Here is a 25,010-nt window from a genome sequence, read left to right on the forward strand (position 1 = left end):
AGACTGAACCCACAGTGAACTAGTCTATGGGGGGAGGGCGGCAATGGGGGGAGGGTTGGGAGGGGAACACCCATAAGGAAGGGGAGGGGGGAGGGGGATGTTTGCCCGGAAACCGGGAAAGGGAATAACACTCGAAATGTATATAAGAAATACTCAAGTTAATAAAAAAAAAAAAAAAAGAAACAAAGAAATTAAAGACTTCCTGGAACTTAATGAAAATGTTGACACATCACACACAAACTCACGGGACACAATGAAAGCAGGGCTAAGAGGAAAATTCATAGTGCAGAGTGCACTGATAAAAAAACTGGAGAGATCTTACACTAGCAATTTAACAGCACACCTGAGAGCTCTAGAACAAAAAAAAGCAAATTCACCCAGGAGGAGTAGAAGGCAGGAAATAGTCAAACTCAGGGCTGGAATCAACCAAATAGAAACAAAGAGAACAATACAAAGAATCAGCAAAACAAAAAGCTGGTTCTTTGAGGAGATCAACAAGATAGATAAACCCTTAGCCAGACTAACCAGAAGGCACAGAGACAGTATTCAAATTAACAAAATCAGAAATGAAAAGGGAGACATAACAAGAGAAAATGAGGAAATTCAAAAAAAATTATCAGATCTTACTACAAAAGCCTATACTCAACAAGACTGGAAAATCTGGATGAAATGGATGGTTTTCTAGACAGATACCACATAACAAAGTTAAATCAAGAGCAGGTAAACTTTCTAAACAAGCCCATAACCCATAAGGAAATAGAAGTTATTAAAAACCTCCCAATAAAAAAACAAAACAAAACAAAACAAAGAAACAAAAACCCAAACAAACCCAGGATGGATTTAGTTCAGAATTCTACCAGACCTTCAAAGAAGACCTGATACCAGTATTTCTCAAACTATTTCATAAAATAGAAACAGAAGGAACACGACCTAATTCATTCTATGAAGCCACAATTACTCTATGAAGCCACTCTAAACCTCATAAGACTCCTACTAAAAAAAGAGAACTTCAGACTAATCTCGCTTATGAATATCGGTGTTAAAATACTCAAGAAAATTCTTGCAAACTGAATCTAAGAACACATCAAAAGCATATTCACCATGATCAAGTAGGCTTCATCCCAGAGATGCAAAGTTAGTTCAATGTACACAAATACATTAATGTAATTCACTATATAAACAAGGTCAAAGAAAAAAATCACATGATCATTTCCTTAGATGCAGAAAAAGCATTTGATAAAATGCAACAGCCCTCCTTGTTAAAACTATTGGAGAATTCAGGAATTCAAGACCCATACCTAAATATAATAAAAGCATTTTACTGCAAACCAATAGCTAATATTAAATTAAATGGAGAAATACTTGAAGCAATCCCACTAAAATCAGGGACAAGACAAGAATGACTATTCTCCCCATATCTATTCAATACAGTAATTTAAGTGCTAGCTAGAACAATAAAACAACAAAAAGAGATCAAGGGGATACAAATTCACAAAGAAGAAATAAAGGTATCACTATTTGTAGATGATTTGATAGTATACATAAGTGACCCCAAAAATTTTACCAGACAACTTCTCCAGCTGATAAATAACTTCAGCAAAGTGGCTGGATATAAAACTAACTCAAATAAATCAGTAGCTTTCCTTTATACAAATGATAAACAGGCTGATAAAAAATTAGGGAAAAAACTCCCTTCACAATAGTCACAAATAATACAAAGTATCTTGGGGTAACTCAAACCAAACAAGTGAAAGATCTGTATGACAATAACTTCAAGTCTCTCAAGAAAGAAATCAAAGAAGATCTCAGAAAATGGAAAGATCTCCCATGCTCATGGATTGGCAGAATTAACATTATAAAAATGGCCATCCTACCAAAGGTAATCTACAGATTCAATGCAATCCCCATCAAAATCTCAACTCTTTTTTTTTGCCCCAAACCAGCTGTAAACTTGGGAGTGTTTTATTTTCTTTTATAATTTAATAAATACGTTTTGATGACTGCACATGGGGTAAGGCTGATTGGTAGTTCAGAAAGATCACAGCGATGGTGTTTTCCTGACAGTGTGTAGTCTTCCATAGTGAGTGGAATGACTTGTATGATGTCAATGTCAAGCCAACAAAACTGAATTTATGCACCCATCGTTTTCAGGATTGTTGGTAACTTGGGCATACTTTCACCAAACGACCTTGCCTCCTTGTGTCACAAGGCCCAGCTTGCTCACATTCACTTCAGTGACTGTACCTCTGGTTATCACACCCAGGGTTGTATATAATGGGGCAATGGATTCTTTTTCACACCAAGTATAGGTAAGCAAAAGGTAGCTTTCATCTCAGGGTGTGTGACATGGGGTTTTTGAAACGTAGACCCATTGGCCTAATAAACCTTCCATATTTAGGTGGTTTTCTTGTAAAACCATCACCAACCAAGCAGACTTTTGTAACCACTCTCTTCCATGCCTTCTTTTTTCTTTTTCCTGTTTGAATAACTTTCAATACTTCTGTTTCTTCTTGGGCAAGAACTTTGGGTAGAGGGACCTCCCATTTTCCTGCCTTTTCTTTTTGTTTCTGCTTAATCATGTTGGAAAGTACTTTTGCTCTCGACTGCCCCTCTCTGCCTACCAAATAGGCAGGGACTGCTCCCTGTGGAGACTTCTTATCACCCTTCTGCTTGGTGTTTCTCTTTTCATGCATCTTAGTGGCCTTTTTCATTTGTATTTCCTCCCCATGGCGCTGGTATGGTAGAGCTTAGCCTTCAGGCCAATCTTTTTTTTTCCTTCTTTGAACGTTCATGGGCCTCCCGACCTTCTTTCTTTCTCTTTTTCTCATGATAGTCCAAACAATATTCATATTGTTTGTAGTGTAATTCAATATATTCATTTTGTGGCATGATGACAGTTGCAGAACAGCCATCTGTGACCTTCTGGGTTCCAAAAACCAATTAATTCCTGGGTGTCACTGGCCCACAAGCCTGCTTTGCTTAGGCCGGAACGGGAAAGGGTCAACTCAATTCTTCAAAGACAAGGAAAGAACAATTCTCAAATTCATCTGGAAAGAAAAAAAATAAAACAAAAAAACCCAAACAAAAACAACAAAACAAAAACAACAACAACAACAAAATACAAGAACAGCAAAAATAATTTTTAACAATAAAAGAACGACTGGGGAAATCACCATCGCTGACCTTCATCTCTACTCTAGAGCAATAGTGATAAAAACTGCATGGTATTGGTACAGAGAAAGGCAGGTTGATGAATGGAATAAAATTGAAGACTCAGAAGTAAAAATCACACTTATGCTCACTTGATATTTGACAAAGAAGCCAAAAAATATACAATGGAATAAAGAAAGCATCTTCAATAAATGGTGCTGGTCTAACTGTCTGTCTGTCTGTAGAAAAATGAACATAGACCCAGATTTGTCATCATGCACAAAGCTCAAGTCCAAGTGAATCAAGGGCCTCAACATAAAACCAGATACACTGAATCTAATAGAAGAGAAAGTGGGAAAGAGCCTTTAATTCATTGGCACAGGGGGAAATTTCCTAAACAGAACTGCAATGGCTCACACTCTAAGACCAAGAATTGATAAATGGAACCCCATGAAACTGGAAATCTTCTGTACGGCAAAGGACCTAGTCAATAAAGACAAATTGGCAACCTATAGATTGGAAAAAAAACTTCACTAACCCCACATCCAATAGAGGGTTAATATCCAAAATATATAAAGAACTCAAGAAGCTAACCACCAAAAAAGCAAACAACCCAATAAAAAAATGGGGTATAGAACTAAACTGAGAATTCACAACACAGGAATCTTTAATGGCTGAGAATCACCTAAAGAAATGTTCAAAGTCCTTAGTGATCAGAGAATGCAAATCAAAATGACCCTGAGATTCCACCTTATAGCAGTCAGAATGGCTATGATCAAAACATTATGTGACAACACATGTTGGCAAGGATGTGGAAAAAGAGGAACACTCCTTCATTGCTAGTGGAATTGCGAACTGACTAGTATAACCACTCTGGGAGTCAATTTGTAGGTTCCTCAGAAAATTAAAAATACATCTACCAAAAGACCCAGCAATACCACTCTTGGCAATACACTCAAAAGATGCCCACCATGCCACAAGGGCACATGTTCTACTATGTTCATAGTGGCCTTATTTGTAATAGCCAGAAGGTGGAGATGACCCAGATATTCCACGATAGAAAAGTGAATATAGAAAATGTAGTTCATTTATACAATGGAATACTACTCAGCTATTAAGAACAAGGAAATCCTGAGTTTTGCAGGCAAATGGATAGAATTAGAAAATATCATCCTGAATGAGGTAACTCAGACCCCAAAGGACATGCATAGTATGATCTCACTAATAAGTGGATATTAGCCAAAAAAAATATATAGAATACCCAAGATACAGTCCACAGAACTCAAAAAGGCTAACAAGCTGAACAGCCCAAGTGAGGACACCTCAGTGCCACTTGAGAGGGAGAAGAAAGCAATCACAAGGGGGAGGGAGGGACCTGGGAGGGAAACGGGACAAGGGTGGAGGGGAGAGGGGAACATGATCTGGTATTGGGTGGGGGAAAATGACTGAAGCCCTGAGGGCCAGCAGAAAGAATGGAAACAGGCGGCCTTGGGAGGAAGGAAGTTGAGAGGATCCTCCAGAATGTACCAGAAACCTGGAATGTGAGAGACTTTCAGGACTCAAAGGGTAGTGACCCCAGATTTAATGTCCTACAGTGGGGAGAAGGAACTTGTGGAACCCATCTCCAGCAGAAAGACAGGGCATCAAGTGAAGGATGGAGTTGTTATCCCGGTCAAGCTCTGACCCATAAATCTTCCTCTCTGAAAGAACTGCAGGGATGGAAATGGAGAAGAGTTTGAGGAAAAGAAGGTCCAACAACAGGCCCAAAGAGATATCCAGCTCAAGAGAAGGCTCCAAGACTTGTCATCCTTACTGAGGCTATGAGGCGCTTACAAAAAGGAACCTATCATGACCGCCCTCTAAAAGACCCAACAAGCAGCTGGAAGAGTCAAATGTAGATAAATGTATACCTAACCACTGGACAGAAGCTGCTGACCCCTCTGGTTGAATTAAGGAAAAGCTGGAGGAAGCTGAGGAGGAGGTCAACCCTGTAGAAGGACCAGCAGTCTCAGTTAACCTGGACCCCTGAGATCTCTCAGACACTGGATCACCAACCAGGTAGCATATACCAGCTGAGATGAGGCCCCCAACACATATACAGCAAAGGAGGCCCCAGGGAGTTTAGAGGTCTGGTGGGGTGGGGACATCTTTGTGGAGACAAGGGGATGGAGAGGAGGTATGGGACATGGAACAGTCAGAGGGTGGACAGGGAGGGAAATAAAATCTGGTGTGTAAGAAGAAATAATTAAGCAAATTACATAAAATAAAAAAGTTCATTGTTGGGGCAGGGGATATGACCTGTTAAGTGCACTAGCTGCTCTTCCAGAGGACCTGGGTTCAATCTGGGCACCCACAGGGCAGTTTACACATGGCAGTCCAGTTTTGGGAGATCTGACACCCTTACAAAGGCATGCACTCAGGCAAACACTAATGCATATAAAGTAAAAACAAAAAATTTAAAAATATTTTAAAATGTAATAAAATATTTAAAAAAAGCAAGCCCATTGTCCATTTCAGGAATCTGTGCCTCCTAGCACATATGGATCTTATATCAACATAAAAGATCGTCACAAGGGACAGGAAGTAAGCAGTGGAACTCTTTGAGCATGAACTTGCATTGAGATAGTTTTTGAATTAAGAGTTTCAAACTAATGGCTTTCCCAGTATGGGAGTGATCAGTGTTTGCCTTGATTCTGTTAACACAGTAACCTGGAATGTGTTAGGCATAGCAGGAGGAAGCATTCTTTCCCATGTCCTCTCATAAAAATAATGTTCATAAGTGCTTCACACTGGATCCTAACAAAATGATACAATAATTGGACTGAATTCTGGGGGACTTTTAGGCCATTCTCATAGCTTGCTTTCAAATAAGGCCTTCTCATAGAGTTCAGGGCCTGGGTTTCCTATGCCATATTGTTAAATCTTGGCAGTACTTTATCCACCAGCCTCCCAAATTTCATTTCCTCAAGACACCACACTCAGGAGGTGACAACAAGCTAATGTGATTTAGAGATCACTTCAAGTGTTTGATGGATGTTATCTGCTGTGTGATTTCTACCATTTCAACATATGTCTGTAAAACATAGCCTTTACTCAAATGAATGACTCTTACAGTTGACAATTTGGGCACATCAGTAACAGACATTGTTCTGGGCATATAAGCATTACTATCTACCCAAAGTTGGCAACCTTTTGACAAATCTGTACGATACTGTCATTTATGAATGCCTTGGGCTGCATTCATGTGTATCCTGCCATATATGTGGCCTGCAGAATACAGATAGAACAGACATGTTTAAACATAGTGGTGAAGTTTTAGCACATCTGTTTCCCTTGGGAACCCCTTGTTTGTATTCTTAAGGCATCACTACCCCTATACACAGATTTTCTCCACATGCTTATGTGCTGTAATTTATTTTCCCCTCACTCTGTATCCCTTCAAATAGACCTAAACTTCACTTTTAACTTTTTAGACAATAATAAGGTCCAAGCATTCTTTGAACCCATCTCTTGATTTCAACTTATCTTTTTCTTGCATCTTTGTTTTGTTTTTTCTTCCATCAGTTGCTTTGCTTAAAAGGAATTCTAATAGTCCAAGTGAGTTCCCTATACTCAAATCCCATGAGGAAGAGAGCAGACCACCCAGGAATGCAGACATCCTGAGGCTGCAGGACAGACTGCCACCTCTGCACACCTTGGCCCACATCCCTGGTCTAAGGGGAAACTGCACAGTGCCTTTGGACAGAGGGATATAGGAACGGACAACCGCCGGTACCCATGGTTCTGGTCTGTGCCCAGGACCGAACCGATCCAGTCAAACAGCTTCCTGCACCCAAATACCGTGGGGGAGAGAGCTGGAACCTCAGAAGTGTGGATACTCCTGAGAAGTCAGAGAATACCCTCTGCCCACAGTGCAGACCCAAGAGGGAATTGCATAGTGCCAACTGTGCCCAAGGGGTGCAAGGACATACATGAGCAATCATGGGCAGGACCCTTTGATTCCTACCCACGCCTAGAGCTGGAAGACAGTCTCCAGGAGCGCCACCATAGCTAAGAGCAGAACACCTGTTCTCAGGAAAGGCTGAAAGAAAACAGGAAAATAGTTCTACAGGAATGCTGACTCAGAGGCCTACAGCAGGGCCAAGTCACTCCCAGAAACAGCAAGACAAGTAAACACCAGAGACAACCCAATGACTAGAGGCAAGTGCAGGAGACTAATCAACATAAAACAAGACTACTTGGCATCATCAGAGCCCAGTTCTCCCACCAAAGAAAATACTGGATATCCAAACACATCAGAAAAACAAGATTTAGATTTGAAATCACATTTCTGATAATGATGGAGGACTTTAAGAAAGACATAAAGAACTCCCTTAGAGAAATGCAGGAAAGCACAAGTAAACAAGTAGAAGCCCTTAGAGAGGAAACACAAAAATCACTTAAAGAATTACAGGGAAACACAACAAAACAGGTGGTGGAATTGAAAATGGAAGTAGAAATAATAAAGAAAGCACAAAGGGAGACAACCCTGGATATAGAAAACCAAAGGAAGAGACAAGGAGACATAGGCAAGCATCACCAACAGAATACAAAAGAAAGAAGAGAGAATCTCAAGGGCAGAAGATACCATAGAAAACATTGACACAACTGTCAACGATAATGTAAAATGCAAAACACTCCTAGCCCAAAACATACAGGAAATCCAGGACACAATGAGAAGATTAAACCTAAGGATAATAGGTATAGAAGAAAGTGAAGACTCCCAACTTAAAGGGCCAGTAAATATATTCGACAAAATTATAGAAGAAAACTTCCCTAACCTAAAGAAATTGATGCCCATAAACATACAAGAAGCCCACAGAACTCCAAATAGATTGAACCAGAAGAGAAATTCCTCCTGTCAAATAACAGTTAAAACAGCAAAAGCACAAAACAAAGAAAGAATATTAAAAGCAGTAAGGGAAAGAAGTCAAGTGACATATAAAGGCAGACCTATAAGAATTACACCAGACTTCTCACCAGAGACTATGAAAGCCAGAAGATCCTGGACAGATGTCATACAGACCCTAAGAGAACATAAATGCCAGCCCAAGTTACTGTATCCAGCAAAACTCTCAACTAACATAGATGGAGAAACCAAGATATTCCATGACAAAACCAAATTTAGACAATATCTTTCTACAAATCCAGCCCTACAAAGGATAATAGGTGGAAAATTCCAATACAAGGAGAGAAACTATACCATACAGAAAGCAAAAATATAATTTCCTTGCAATGAAACCAAAAGAGAGACAAACAAACATAATTCCACCTCTAACAATGAAAATAACAGGAAGCAATAATCACTATTCCTTAATATCTCTCAACATCAACGGATTCAATTCCCCAATAAAAAGATGTAGACTAACAGACTGGATATATAAAGAGGACCTGGCATTTTGCTGCATGCAGGAAACACACCTCAGAGACAAAGGCAGACACTACCTCAGAGTAAATGGCTGGAAAACAATTTTCCAAGCAAATGGCCCAAAGAAACACACTGGAGTTGTCATTCTAATATCAAATAAAATTGACTTTCAAACAAGAGTCATTAAAAAGATAAAAAAGCCCACTTCATGTTCATTGAAGGAAAAACCCACCAAGATGAACTCTCAATCCTAAATATCTATGCTCCAAATGCAAGGGCACCTACATTCATAAAAGAAACCTAATTAAAGCTCAAAGCAAACATTGCACCTCACACAATAATAGTAGTAGATTTCAACACCCCACTCTCATCAATGGACAGATCATGAGAAATTAAACAGAGACTTAGAGAGACTAAAAGAAGTTATGAACCAATTGGATTTAACAGATATTTCCAGAAGATTCCATCTTAAAACAAAAGGATATACCTTCTTCTCAGCACCTCATGGAACCTTCTCCAAAATTGACCACACAGTCGGTCACAAAACAGGTCTCAACAGATACAGGAAGATAGAAATAATCCCATGCATCCTATCAGATCACCAAGTACTAAGACTGGTCTTCGATAACAACAATAATGACAGAAAGCCCACATATACATGGAAGTTGAACAATGCTCTACTCAATGACAACTTGGTCAAGGAAGAAATAAAGAAAGAAATTAAAGAGTTCTTAGAATTTAATGAAAATGAAGATACAACACTCCCAAACTTAGTGGTACTAAGAGGAAAATTCATAGCTCTGAGTGCCTGCAAAAAGAAACAGGATAGAGCATATATCAGCAGCTTGACAGCACACCTTAAAGCTCTAGAACAAAAAGAAATAAATAAATCCAAGGGGAGTAGAAGGCAGGAAATAATCAAACTCAGGGCTGAAATCAACCAAGTAGAAACGAAAGGACTATACAAAGAATCAACAAAAGCAGGAGCTGATTCTTTGAGAAAATCAACAAGATAGATAAACCCTTAGCCAAACTAACCAGAGGACACAGAGTGTGTATCCAAATTAAGAAAATCAGAAATGCAAAGGGAGGCATAACAAGAGAAAATGAGGAAATTCAAACAATTATCAGATCCTACTACAAAAGCCTATACTAAAAAAACCCCTGGAAAATCTAGAGGAAAATGGACAATTTTCTACACAGATACTAGGTACTGAGGTTAAATCAGGAACAAATAATCCATCTAAACAACTCCATAACCCCTAAGGAAATAAAAGCAGTCACTAAAAGTCTCCCAACCAAAAAGAGTCCAGGACCAGATGGAAGAGTCCAGTCCAGGTTCAGTGCAGAATTCTATCAGCCCTTCATAGAAGACCTCATACTAATACTGTCCAAACTATTCCACAAAATTGAAACAGATGAAGCACTACCGAATTCCTTCTATGAAGCCACAATTACTCTTATACCTAAACCACACAAAGACCCAACAAAGAAAGAGAACTTCAGACCAATTTCCCTTATGAATACTGACACAAAAAATACTCAATAAAATTCTGGCAAACCAAATCCAAGAACACATCAAAACCACCATCCATTGTGCTCAAGTAGGCTTCATCGCAGGGATGCAGGGATGGTTTAATATATGAAAATCCATCAACGTAATCCACTATATAAACAAACTCAAAGATAAGAACCACAAGGTCATTTCATTAGATGCTGAGAAAACATTTGATAAAATTGAACACCCCTTCATGATAAAAGTCCTGGAAAGATCAGGAATTCAAGGCCCATACTTAAATATAGTAAAATACAGCAAAGCAGCAGCTAACATCAAACTAAATGGAGAATAACTTGAGGCAATCCCACTAAAATCAGGGTCTAGACAAGGCGGCCCACTCTCTCCCTACTTATTCAATATAGTATTCAAAGTTCTAGCCAGAGCAATCAGACAACAAAAGGAGATCAAAGGGATACAGACTGGAAAAGAAGAAGTCAAAATATCACTATTTGCAGATGATATGATAGTATATTTACGTGATCCCAAAAGTTCCACCAGAGAACTACTAAACCTGATAAACACCTTCAGCAAAGTGGCTGGGTATAAAGTTAACTCAAATAAATCAGTAGCCTTCCTCTACACAAAAGAGAAAGAAGCCGAGAAAGAAATTAGGGGAATGACACCCTTCATAATAGTCCCAAATAATATAAAATACCTTGGTGTGACTTTAACCAAGCAAGTGAAAGATATGTATGACAAGAACTTCAAATCTCTGAAGAAAGAAATTGAGGAAGATGTCAGAAGATGGAAAGATCGTCCATGCTCATGGATTGGCAGGATTAATATAGTAAAGATGCCATTTTGCCAAAAGCAATCTAGAGATTCAATGCAATTCCCATCAAAATTCCTACTCAATTATTTATAGAGATAGAAAGAGCAATTTGCAAACTCATTTGGAATAACAAAAAACCGAGGATAGCGAGAACTATACTCAACAATAAAAAAACATCTGCAGGAATCACTATTCCTGAACTCAAGCAGTATTACAGAGCAATAGTGATAAATACTGTATGGTATTGGTACAGAGACAGGCAGGTAGATCAGTGGAACAGAACTGAAGACCCAGAAATGAACCCACGCACCTATAGCCACTTGTTCTTTGACAAAGGAGCTAAAACCATCCAATGGAAGATAGCATTTTCAACAAATGGTGCTGGTTAAACTGGAGGTCAGCATGTAGAAGAATGCAAATCGATCAGTTCTTATCACCATGTACAAAGCTTAAGTCCAAGTGGATCAAGGACCTCCACATCAAACCAGATACACTCAAACTAATAGAAGAAAAAATGGGGAAGAGTCTCGAACACATGGGCACTGGGGAAAATTTCCTGAACAAAACACCAATGTCTTATGCTTTAACCAAGGATCGAAAAATGGGACCCCATAAAAGTGCAAAGATTTTGTAAAGCAAAGGACACTGTGGTTAGGACAAAACGGCAACCAACAGATTGGGAAAGGATCTTTACCAATCCTACATCTGATAGAAGGCTAATGTCCAAAATATAAAAAGAACTCAAGAAGTTAGACTCCAGAGAGCCAAATCACAATATTAAAAATGGGGTACAGAGCTAAACAAAACATTCTCAGTTGAGGATTATTGAATGGCCAAAAAGCACCTAAAGAAATGTTCAACATCCTTAGTCATCAGGGAAATGCAAATCAAAACAACCCTGAGAGTTCACCTCACACCAGTGAGAATGGCTAAGATCAAAAACTCAGGTGACGGCAAATGCTGGCGAGGATGTGGAGAAAGAGGAACATTCCTCCATTGTTGGTGGGATTGCAGACTGGTACAACCATTCTGGAAATCAGTCTGGAGGTTCCTCAGAAAATTGGACATTGAACTACCTGAGGACCCAGGTATACCTCTCTTGGGCATATACCCAAAAGATGCCCCAACATATAACAAAGACACGTGCTCCACTATGTTCATAGCAGCCTTATTTATAATAGCCAGAAGCTGGAAAGAAGCCAGATGCCCTTCAACAGAGGAATGGATACAGAAAATGTGGAGTTACTACTCACCTATCAAAAGCAATGACTTCATGAAATTCATAGGCAATGGAATGAACTAGAAAATATCATCCTGAGTGAGGTTACTCAATCCCAGAAAAACACACTTGGTTTGTACTCACTCATTGATAAGTGGATATTAGCCAAGAAGCTCAAATTACACAAGGTGCAATCTACAGACCACAGGAAGCTCAAGAAGAAGGATGACCAAAATCTGGATGTTCCCACTCCTTCTTAAAAGGGGGAAATATTCATAGGAGGGGATATGGAAGCAAAGTTTAGAGCAGTGACTCAAGGAATGGCCATTCAGAGCCTGATACACATGTGGCCCATTTATATACAGCCACCAAAAGTAGATAAGTTTGATGAAGCTAAAAAATGCACAGACAGAATACGGCAAATACTTAGGCGAATGCCGGCAGCAAACCACTGAACTGAGAATGGGACCCCCATTGAAGGAATCAGAGAAAGGACTGAAAGAGCTTGAAGGGGCTCGAGACCCCATATGAACAACAATGCCAACCAACCAGAGCTTCCAGGGACTAAGCCACTACCCAAAGACTATACATGGACTGACCCTGGGCTCCAACCTCATAGGTAGCAGAGAATAGCCTTGTGGGGGTACCAGTGGAAGGGAAAGCCCTTGGTCATGCCAAGGTTGTACCCCCCATGCAGGGGAATATGGGGGAGGACAATTAGTGGATCTATAGGGGGAATACCTGTATGGGGAGGGGGAGGGGGGGAATAGGGGCTTAGGGACAGAAAACTGGGAAGGGGAATAACCTTTGAAATGTAAGTAAAGAAATATATAATAAAAAATTAAAAATAAATAAAATAAAATATGAAGAGGAAAAAAAGAATTTCATAGTGCAAACAATCAAGATGCCTTCTCTAAAACGCGTCTCTATGTTGTGGAGGGGGACAGAGACAATTGGTCTCTCTTGCCTAAGTGTCTCTCCATACTGTGCTTTGCTGAAAGAGTGGCCTGTATTTCCTGACACTGTTGCTTTGTTTCTGCCTTCACCATTCTACTGGGACTTCTCTCTTCAAACCCACCAATGGACCCCTGCATTCAATCTTGTGGCATCTTTTGAAACATTTAGTTTAATTAAGGAAGTATTTCTAGGTGCATTGATATTCTCATTCAGTTTTGTTTCTAAGGAAAACGCCACATGAGAGGAGTCTTGCAGGATATGTATGTAGATCATCTTTCTTTAATGTGAGTGAAAATAAACTGGGCATTCATTCTTTCATTTATTATATAACACAGAGTTTTGTATGTGCACTATGTGTCAAGGTAGCTGTCTCCAACTCTCCGGCACTTGGTGAAGATATTTTTCCCCCTTTAATGACCAAAAAATAGGCAAACACTTCAATTCTTTTTGTATGTGAGTTATCTGCACTGGAACCTCTAAAGGCTTAGCAATCAGTTTCCACACTTGTCTGCTATTCTTTGGGAGCGATGTACACTTACCTGGGTATGAATTGGAAAAGCTTTGCCCTAAGAGGCAAAATTATCTGTATTGTATCATTTAAAAATACTACTAGTTTGAAGTGGAAAGGGTTTAATTTATCTGCAGACTTGGATCTGGCAGGGAGAATTTAAGTTAGTGTTAATAACAAAGCCTCTTGAAAAGAGGTCAAGGGGTAACATGGCTTTAAAAATTCTGTTTCATAATCCTGTCCATTTAGAGGGAGGAGGAGTGTAGTTTGTCTGAGAGGAGGTAATGGGAGCCATGGCCTCCGGTCCTTACTTTGAACTTCTGAGCTTATTAGCAAAAGGAATCAATATTCAGAAAGATTTTTTAAACCACAAGTTGCAAGAACTTGGACTCTCCGTTCAATGTGATTATTTCCTACCCTCTAGCTGTCCATAACAGAGTCTCTTAAAGACACTGTTGAGGTTTGATCAAAACATTAGCCAAGCTGTATGAGGTTTGGACATGCTAGGCAACATTGGAGTCATTAGTGATGGGGTAACTGACAAAGACTAAAGTGCAGGCATCTGTATGTTAAAATTTTTCTTTTACCTATCAACACACAACAGGGCCTGAGGCTTGTTTTTAAAAAGGGATAAAGCATATTTAGGGATGTGAGATGCATACAGATTTGACCCAGATTCAGGAACGAGAAAATACAATGCAAAACGGTAATCTTTTTACAACATTTATTTTGTTTTTTTTTCTTTTTGAAAATTTCATATGTGAGTACTGTTTTATACCATTTCTACCCCACGCTCTACCCCTCTAGCTCATCTGGTGCCCTCTACTCAACTTAAGAGTCTCTTCTTCAATTATTATTTTACAGATATATGATTATATAAACACAATTTGTTGAGTTCATCTAGTTTTGCTTGTGTGTCTGAGCATTTAGGGTTGATCACTTAGGTTTAGATAACCTATCAGAAAGCTCATTCCAAGTGAGGACTGATGCTTACCTCTCTGAGTAGCCATTAATCCATTGTAGTTCTTCATGTAGGGCTGGTGCCTTGTGATATGTTTTCCATCTTTAATAACATGACAATTTTTGTTGTTATTGTGCAGGTCTCACTTAGGCAATTATATTTTTAAGAATTCATGGGTGGCATTCAGAGCCTGCCCCACATGTGGCCCATACATATACAGCCACCAAACTAGATAAGATGGATGAAGCAAAGAAGTGCAGGCCAACTGGAACCGGATGTAGATCTCTCCTGAGAGACACAGCCAGAATACAGCAAATACATAGGCGAATGCCATCATTAAACCACTGAACTGAGAACGGGACCCCCGTTGAAGGAATCAGAGGACTGAAAGAGCTTGAAGGGGCTCGAGACCCCATATGAACAACAATCCCAACCAATCAGAGCTTCCAGGGACTAAGCCACTACCCAAAGACTATACATGGACTGACCCTGGGCTCTAACCTCATAGGTAGCAATGAATGGCCGAGTAAGAGCACCAGTGGAAGGGAAGCCTTTGGTCCTGCCAAGAATGAACCCCCAGTGAATGTGATTGTTGGGGGGAGGGTGGTAATGGGGGGAGGATGGGGAGGGGAACAACCAAAGAGAGGGGGAGGGGGAGGGATTAAGGGGATGTTGGCCAGGAAACCGGGAAAGGGAATAACAATCGAAATGTAAATAAGAAATACTCAAGTTAATAAAGATAAAAAAAAAAAAGAATTCATGGCTGGAACACCATATACAGAAGACACTATCTTGTAGCAGATACTCTGAGTCCTCTGACTCTTAACAATCTTTCTGTTCCCTCTTCTATGATGTTTCCTTAGCCTTAGGTGTAGGGATCATATTGGAGATTCATGAGTCGGAGCTGGGTACACCATGGTTAGTTCTTCCCTGCATTTGAGTTGTTGTGACTTCCTCTAATGGTCTTCATCAGCTGAAAAAGGAAGCTTTTATGACAGGTAAGAAAATGAGGTGGAAAGAGGGGAGAGGGAGGGAGGGAGAGAATGCAATGCATTTGAAATTAAATTATATTGATTTAGGAACACGGCTATAGTGGATTTTCTTCTTTGGTCCATTAATTCACTGGCTAGAGGTAGTCAATTGGTTAACAATACTAGGCACGAATTCAATCCTACTGAATATCCCTTAAGTCCATTTTGACATTTGTTGGTTACCCTCGATATATATGTGCCAGTGAAGCAGCCTTGGGTGCCATTCTGGTTATTGTGCGTAGGTTTCAGAGCTGGATAGGACTCATGGAGAAGACTTCAATATCAGTTCTAGCTTAATGCCTCCAAGTCACGTATCCAAAGTTTGTGGTCTCTTCAGTAATATAGTCTTACTTTCAGGTTCTAAGAGGCAATCAAGGGTAAGGAAAATAGATTATATTAGTTTAGGAGTCTTGTGGACTCTTCTGACCAGTGGCTCCAAGGGAAGTTTCCCATTTATGATACTGGGGATTTACGGAGATAGTCTCTTGATGAGAGCCTTACCATCCAACCTCATGATTTACCACTTAGGTGTAACTTCACTTTTATTATTTATATATGTGTACACATATATATCATATATTCATATATTTATTTTAAGATAATGTTCTGTGGCCTTTCAATTATTTTGTTAGCGTTTTTTATTCGTCCTCGATCAGTATTGCCCTCTCCCTCCCTCCTCAGTTAAAGTTCTCCCTCCCAGGTTTCCATTTTTGCCATTCACAATAGCTGTGTCCTACTCTCGATCTCACTACAGCTCCTCCTCCCCACTTCACTGTCGCTTTCACTTTCCTAGTTTCTATGATTACTCCAGGTTGTAGACTCACATCTAGAGATTCAGAGCTATATCCACAGATGAGAGAGAACACATAGCATTTGTTTCTCTGGGTCTCGGTGGGTTAATGCACTCAGTATAACATGTTATACTTTCATCCATTTGCCTGCAAATTTCATGATTTCACTTCTCTTCACAGCTGAAAAATGTTCCTTTGCGTGTTTATGTGTATGACATATTTTCCTTATCCATTCATTTATTGAAGAACATTTAGATTGTTTCCAGTTTCCAGATATTGTGAATAAAAGAGACATGAACATGGCTGAGGAATGATTTGTGGAAATATGATGTCGAGTCCTTTGTGCATAAGTCAAGGGGTAGCATAGCGGGGGATAAGGTAGATTTATTTTTAATTTTTGGAAGTTCTCCATACTGATTTCCACACTGGCAATACCTGTTGCAGGGTAGCTGCTCACACTGTGTTCCCCACCCCCATTCCCCCACCTGGGCTTTTATTCTGGAAAAACCTGTCTCTAATTGTGGCATGGCTCAGCCATAGCACATACCTGTATACAAGAGCATTCTGTTTATTGTCAATAATATTGAATAAAGTTAATAAAAGGTTCAGAGGTGGGACAGGCAGCCAGTTGACAGGGAATGAATACAGGACAAAACCATAGACAGTGAGAGGAATTTAGGAGGATGGATAGGGAGACACACAGGAGGTAGAAAGGAGGGACATTCAATTGTGAAAGTGTTTGTAAGACAGCATGGTGAAGGAGAATGTTTTTTTTTCCTTCTGGGACATTGATTCAGGAGGAAGTTCAGCTGGGTGCTTCTTCTGCCTCTCTGAGCTAGCAGGCTTTTACCAGTGTCTGGCTCCTGAGTCTTCTTCATTAGGTAAAATCAAACATTTGGGATTTTGTTTAAACACACACACACACACACACACACACACACACACACACACACACACACACACACACAAAACACACACACACACACACACACACACACACACACACACACACACACACACACACACACACACACACACACACACACACAGAGCAGGTTAAAATTGCACCAACAGTAAAAGAGGATTCTCTTTCCCCTAAAGTCCTTTTCAGCATTTGTACTTGGTTTTTTATTTTTGGCCATTCTGACTGAGGAAAGAGGAAATCTCAGAGTTGTTTTGATTTGGATTTCTCTAATTGCTACGGATGATGAACAATTTTGTTTCTTTCTTTGAGAACTGTTTGCTCAGATACATAGCCTGAAAAATGTGAATCTGTTTATTTTTTAAAATTTTTTGTTTTTTTATTGGATATTTTCTTTATTTACATTTCAGATGTTATCCCCTTTCCTGGTTTCCTTCCCTAACACCCCTATCCCATCCCCATACCCCTTCCTGCCTAGCAGCCCTGGCATTCACCTACCCTGGGGTGGGGCAGTGTCTAGCCTTCACAGGACCAAGGGCCTCTCCTCCCATTGATGCCTGACAAGGCCATCCTCTGCTACATATGCATCTGGAGCCACAGGTCACTTCATGTGTACTCTTTGGATGGTGGTTTAGTCCCTGGGAGCTCTGGGGTGTATAGTTGGTTGATATTGTTGTTCTTCCTTTGGGGTTGCAGACCCCTTCAGTTCCTTCAGTCTTTCTCAAACTCCTCCATTGGGGACCCCATTTCACTACATTGGTTGGTTGCGAGCATCTATCTCTGTATTTATCAGGCTCTGGCAAAGCCTCTCAGGAGACAGCTATATGAGGTTCCTATCAGCATACACTTCTTGGTATCTGCAATAGTGTCTGGTTTTTGTGATTGTATATGGAATGGATTCCCAGGTGGGGAAGTCTCTGGATAGCTTTTTCTTCAGTATCTGCTCTGTACTTACTCTCCATATTTCCTCCTGTGAGTATTTTGTTCCCCCCTTTTAAGAAGGACTGAAGCATCCACACTTTGGTCATCTTTCTTCTTGAGCTTCATGTGGTCTGTGAGTTGTATCTTGGGTAAAAAAAAAGCTAGCCGAGCTTTTGAGCTAATATCCACTTATCAGTGAATGCATGTGTGTTCTTTTGTGATTGCTTTAACTCAGTCAGGATAATATTTTCTAGTTCCATCCATTTGTCTAAGAATTTCATGAAGTCATTGTTTTTAATAGCTGAGTAGTTCTTCATTGTGTAAATGTACCACATTTTCTATTCCTGTGTTGAAAGGCATCTGGGTTCATTCCAGCTTCTGGTTATTATAAATAAGTCTGCTATGAACACAGTAGAGCACGTGTCCTTGTTGTATGTTGGAGTATCTTTTGGGTATATGCCCCGGAGAGTTATAGCTGGGTCCTCAGGTAGCACTATATCCAATTTTCTGAGGAACCTCCAGACTGATTTCCAGAATGGTTTTTACCAGTCTGCAGTCTCACCAACAATGGAGGAGTGTTCTTCTTTATCCACATCCTCCCCAGCATCTGATCTCACCTGAGTTTTTGATCTTAGCCATTCTCACTGGTATGAGGTGGAATCAAAACAGGGTTGTTTTGATTTGCATTTCCCTGAAGAATAAGAATGTTGAACATTTCTCTAGGTGCTTCTCAGCCATTTGATATTCCTCAGTTGAGAATTCTTTGTTTGGCTCTGTACCCCATTTTTAAATAGGGTTATTTGATTCTCTGGAGTCTAACTACTTGAGTTGCTTATATATATTGGATATTAGCCCTCTATCATATGTAGGATTGGTGAAGATTTTTCCCAATCTGTAGGTTGCTGTTTTGGCCTATTGACCGTGTCCTTTGCCTTACAGAAGCTTTGTAATTTTATAAGGTTCCATTTGTCTATTGTTTGTCTTGACACATAAGCCATTGGTGTTGTGTTTAGGAAATTTTCCCCTGTGCCCATGTGCTTGAGGCTCTGCCCCACTTTCTCTTCTACTACTTTCAGTATATCTGGTTTTATAAGGAGGGCCTTGATCCACTTGGACTTGAGCTTTGTCCAAGGAGAAAGTATGGAATGATTTGCATTCTTCTACATGCTGACCTTCAGGTGAACCAGCTCCATTTGTTAAAAGTGTTGTCTTTTTTTTCCATTGGATGGTTTTAGTTCCTTTGTCAAAGGTCAAGTGACCATAAGTGAGTGGGTTCATTTCTGGGTCTTCAGTTCTATTCCATTGATCTACCTGCCTGTCACTTTACCAATAACATGCAGTTTGTTATCATGATTGCTCTGTAATGCAGCTTGAGCTCAGGGATGGTGATTCCTGCAGAATTTCTTTTATTGTTGAGGATGATAGTTTTCACTATTCTGTTTTTTTTTATTCCAAATGAATTTGCAAAATGCTCTTTCTAATTCTATGAAGAATTGAGTTGGAATTTTGATGGGGATTGCATTGAATCTCTAGATTGCTTTTGGCAAAATGGGCATTTTTACTATATTAATTCTGTCAATCCATGAGCATGGGAGATCTTTCCATCTTCTGAGATCTTCTTTGATTTCTTTCTTCAGAGACTTGAAGTTCTTATCATACAGATCTTTCACTTGCTTGGTTGGATAAGGATTTTATCTTATTTGTGTCTATTGTGAAGGATGTAATTTCCCTAATTCCTTTCTCAGCCTGTTTATCCTTTGCATAGAGGAAGGCTCCTGAATTGTTTGAGTTAATTTTATATCCAGCCACTTTGCTGAAGTTGTTTATCAGGCTTAGTAGTTCTCTGGTGGAACTTTTGGGGTCACTTAAGTAAACTATCATATCATCTCCAAATAGTGATATTTTGACTTCTTCCTTTCCAATTTGTATCCCTTTGACCTCCTTTTGTTGTCTGATTGCTTGGCTAGGACTTTAAGTACTATATTGAATAGGTAGGGAGAGAGTGGGCATCCTTGTCTAGTCCCTGATTTTAGTCCTAATGCTTCAAGTTTCTCTCCATTTAGTTTGATGTTGGCTACTGGTTTGCTGTACATTGCTTTTACTATGTTTAGGTATAGGCCTTGATTTCCTGATCTATCCAAGACTTTTAAAATGAAGGTGTGTCAAATGCTTTCTCAGCATGAGATGATTATGTGGTTTATTTCTTTGAGTTTGTTTATATAGTGGACTATGTTGATGGATTTTCATATATTAAACCATCCCTGCATCCCTGCAATGAAGCCTACTTGAGCACGATAGATGGTAGTTTTGATGTGTTCTTGGATTTGGTTTGCCAGAATTTTATTGACTATTTTTGTGTCGATATTCATAAGGGAAATTGGTCTGAAGTTCTCTTTCTTTGTTGGGTCTTTGTGTGGTTTTGGTATAAGAGTAATTGTGGCTTCATAGAAGGAATTTGGTAGTGCTCTGTCTGTTTCAATTTTGTGGAATAGTTTGGACAGTATTGGTATGAGGTCTTCTATGAAGGGCTGATAGAATTCTGCGCGGAACCCATCTGGACCTGGGCTCTTTTTGGTTGGGAGACTTTTAGTGACTGCTTTTATTTCCTTAGGGGTTATGGGACTGTTTAGATGGATTATTTGTTCCTGATTTAACTTCGGTACCTAGTATCTGTCTAGAAAATAGTCCAAGGTGCAGGTACAAAGTGGAAGGAGCCGGTGCCACTGGCTGTTCGAGGGGGATTCCTGCATCCCTGGATCCCAAGGGTCCCAGTTACTCTGGGTGTTGGGACAGTTTTTGTGGCCTCCTCATCTCTGATCCCGGGCATGTTAGAGCACCTGGGAATCAGGCTTCCTCTTGGTGTTATGGGAATGGGTGTGGAGCCAGCACCCAAGGTCTGCTCAGGGCACTGGTCCAGACCCAAAACTGGGGATATTAACATTAGAAATTGTTTGAAGAGTATTAAGCATCTTAATTCTTGTAATGATCCTGAATATTTTAAAAAGGGCTAAAGCTAGCTAAATAAAAGGGCCTGCTCTTCAAAATACACACAGTGAACATATCTTAATAATATCGTTATACATTTACATTGCTCACGTAAGAATTAAGAATCAATCACTAGGAAAAAACCATATTTAATACTTCCATTTTAGAAGGTACTAAATTCCTAGAAATTTTCTAAGTAACCAAGAAGAAAGTTCCTATGTTATTATACTAGTCTAATAAATCAGTATGGTAGTCAGTCAAATATGCAAGAAACACATTTATTAGGGTGTAATATATGTTATTAAGTACTCTAGGGGGATATCTATTAACTTATAAATCAGTGTCACTGTTGATTCAGGAGGCAAAAGGAAAACAATGAACCTTTACAGATTATTATCACTGATCTCCTGGCTTCTAGAACAAATGAGAATAACTGCAACCTTAAAGTTTATATATATATATATATATATATATATATATATATATATATATATGCACAATATGACTATATGACTCCTATGAAATGATGAATAAATGTTGCTCTAGAGTTCGGATATTTCCACTACAACTACATATATGGGACTATACCTTGATTTGCAAAAAAGAAAAAAAACAGTATTTTGGGATATGGTTAAGAGTCTCACCATGAAGAATGGACAAAATTGTTGTGAGGAATTCGTGTTCAAAAATGAAACAAATTCAGAATGGACTATTATATAGAATAAATTGTCAAAATTGTTAAATATGATGTAGTTATTATTTCATACGTACTTTCATAGTTGTTAAAACAAAGGGATTTACAGATAACAATAGATATATGCATGTTGGTTTTCACTAAATAATTATTCTTATAATATTGAAACCTGAATAGGTGGCTGAAGGTGTAGTTCATTGGGAGAGTAATTGCATACAATTCATAAGGTTTTGCATTAAAATTCCCTCACTACAAAAATAATTTTGAAAAATCAAACACATTTATAGAGAATCATAATAGTTAAGTATTGGGACTTAATGGTCATTTGATACCTTTTACATATATCTTTTTATTGAAGCCTTGCAACTAATCTGAGAGGTTATTATTATAATCCCTATTTAACTTTGATATCTGTATTTTACAAACACCCTTATTAAAGAATAATCCAGTAATCCAAATAATTAGCGTCTGCAATGGTCTGAATATGTGTTCAGAATAACGACCTAGGAATAGGGATATTGTTCTTGACATTGTACTGAAAATTATCTTTATAGGAAATTTAGACCAAGTCCATCTTACTCCTTAATATTTGTATTGGAGACTGTCTTGGTTATGGTTTCTATTGCTGCAACTCTTATAAAGGAAAACATTTGATTGGGGCTGCCTTACAGTGGAGGTTTAGTCCAATGTCATCACTGCAGGAAGCATGGTGGCGTGCAGGCAGACATAGTTCTAGAGAAGAGCTGAGAGTTCTACATCTGGACTGGCAGGTAGCAGAAAGAGCAAGTGACTTTGGGTCTGGCTTGAGCTTCTGAAACCTCAAAGTCCTTCTCCAGTGACCTACTTTATCCAAGACCACACCTACTTGCTCCAACAAGGCCTCACCTCCTAATAGCACCACTCTTTATGAGCCTATGGGGGACATTTTCAGTCTAACCACAGGCATAGTAAAAATGAAGCCTTTACTAGTTGCTAAAATGAATAAACTAGTTCATGACTGCTTGGATAGGGAAAGAACCAATGTAATGGGTGTTTCTGGGATTCTGTGGTTAGGTAACAAGGAGATGGAAGTTCCTTGGCCTTCCATCTTGATAAGGAACTGGTTGCTGGATGTCTTCCTGTCACTACTGTGACATATCTCCTGAATGACAGGTCAGTCTCATTTTCTGATTTGAAGCCTCTATGGGGCTAGCAGCCCAAACTTTGTATCTGAATGAGTATGTTCCTGCTTACTTCTTAGGCTCTTGAGTTTATGGGTCAGGAACAGTAAGGAGGTTTTGAGTAAATAAAAGAGGTTACAAGGAATATTTCAGGGCACAGGGTGTGGGGTATGGGATTTGATGCAGTCCATCAGGGAGCACCTCCTTTCTCTTCTGTGAGCTTCCTTCTTTCTCCACACCTTCCCTCAGCACCTCGCCTACTCAGAACTCTGACACTCCCTTCTCCCTTTGTCAAGGGTAACTTTCAGAACCAGTTCATAAGAGGGGAGAAATTAAATTGCAACTTGAACAATTAGTCTTTGTTAACAGCCTCCGCACATCTTTGGGCATTAAGAGCAAAAGAGATAACATGGTGGGCCCTGAGCTTTAAATCTTTTTATGCAATCAGTTTGCTTTTTTAAAAAAGAAGTCCTTTATTTTTAGGTTTGTCATGTTTGCCTCACCGTGATAAAGTGAACCATCTAACTCAAACTGAGGCTAGAGAACAAACCCAGTGCAGCTGTCAGAGAGGCTTGGAAAAAAAGGGAGAAAAAATAGTTTTCATGTGCTGTTCCTTCTGTCTGTAATGCTCTCCCCCGCCCCCTACCTCTTGAGATTGCAACTCAATTGACAGACCTTCAAAGACATCTGCTCCAGTCTTTCAAGGTCACAGTCCCCTATTATCTGTTTTCAGAGACTCACAAAGTTCTTAGTATTACCTGTCACAGCAGTGATTCTATGCTCACTGGTGACTTTTTTTTTTGGATTAATATTTGTCTCCCACATTAGATTGGAAGTCTCACAAGGGCAGGGGCATTCTTTCTGACCTGTAAGATCTTCCACATCTATATAATTCCTGACACAGGTTAGAGACTCAATAATGACTTCTTGAATAAAGACATATCATATGACATCCAGCATATGACAATATTCTGCATCATTTCTTCTGCCAAGAAAGGAGGAATGACTACTGAATACTACTGCAGAGAATGACTACTTGAGTTCAAACCCACCTCGGCGATTTAATTTCCATTTGACCCTAGTAAGACCACTTAAGTCTCTGCCTTCTTACCTCATAGACACAAAGGAGAGATTAGTTGCATTTTTGTCACAGTCCTATTTTGAGGACTAAATGAGTTAATACGTGTCAAGTCCATGCATGGCATAGTTACTACATTCAATCAATGTGAGCTATTGCTTTATTAACTCCCTTACTTCAGATCACACTGAGCAATTGCATGCAGCTGCTTTTTATACAAATTATGCTGTCTGCCGCCAAAGGCAGACATGCAGCCCTGTTTTGATTCACGCTCCAAGGGGCCACCCTTTACCCTCCTTCCCACATGCTCTATTGTACTCTATTCTTCGATTTGATGTCTCTGAGGTGGGCAATAAAGGAATCCTTTGGGTTTTCTCAGCTCCTGCCTCACAAATGTCACTAATGTTTCTAGAGGAGGAATAAACTTGGCACAAAGCAATAATCCGGTAGCCTCCCAGACTGCTTAGGTAGCAAAGTGGCAAAATGATATGTGTCTTGTGCATTTCAGTTGCAAGTGACAAGAAAATAAGTGGCCCATCAGCCACTAATTACTCGGCAAATCACCAACGAGGGGCTCTGGGTTGCGCAAGGTTGTCTGGGAGGCAGCAAGGTGGTGGTAAGGTTCAGCATGTTAGCCATTATGCTAGTTAATGAAGAAGAACTGAACGAACTGAGGGATTCTCATTTATTTGGTTCAGAGACTGAGAGTGAGGTTACAAGGCTTTGAAATAAATAAGTAATGTTTAGGAGGATCTTGTGTCTTACGGTCTAGCCACCTACTGACAGCTGTGCTGGCTATCCCAGGGATGTTGAATATTATTATCCTCTTATTGTTGGTGTACTGTGAATGGAAAAGATTTTCTTATGCTCACATTGAATCTGGAAATTGTTAAAGC

General features: G+C 39.5%; 1 pseudogene; it reads right to left on the minus strand.

Annotated features, from left to right (window-relative positions):
- Nucleotides 1–2,130: 2,130 nt before the first annotated feature.
- Nucleotides 2,131–2,889, minus strand: Nsa2-ps3 (NSA2 ribosome biogenesis factor, pseudogene 3; annotated as a pseudogene).
- Nucleotides 2,890–25,010: the final 22,121 nt, after the last annotated feature.

Source organism: Rattus norvegicus, chromosome X (genome assembly GCF_021556685.1).
Source record: "Rattus norvegicus strain SHRSP/BbbUtx chromosome X, alternate assembly SHRSP_T2T, whole genome shotgun sequence".
Taxonomy (NCBI): domain Eukaryota; kingdom Metazoa; phylum Chordata; class Mammalia; order Rodentia; family Muridae; genus Rattus; species Rattus norvegicus.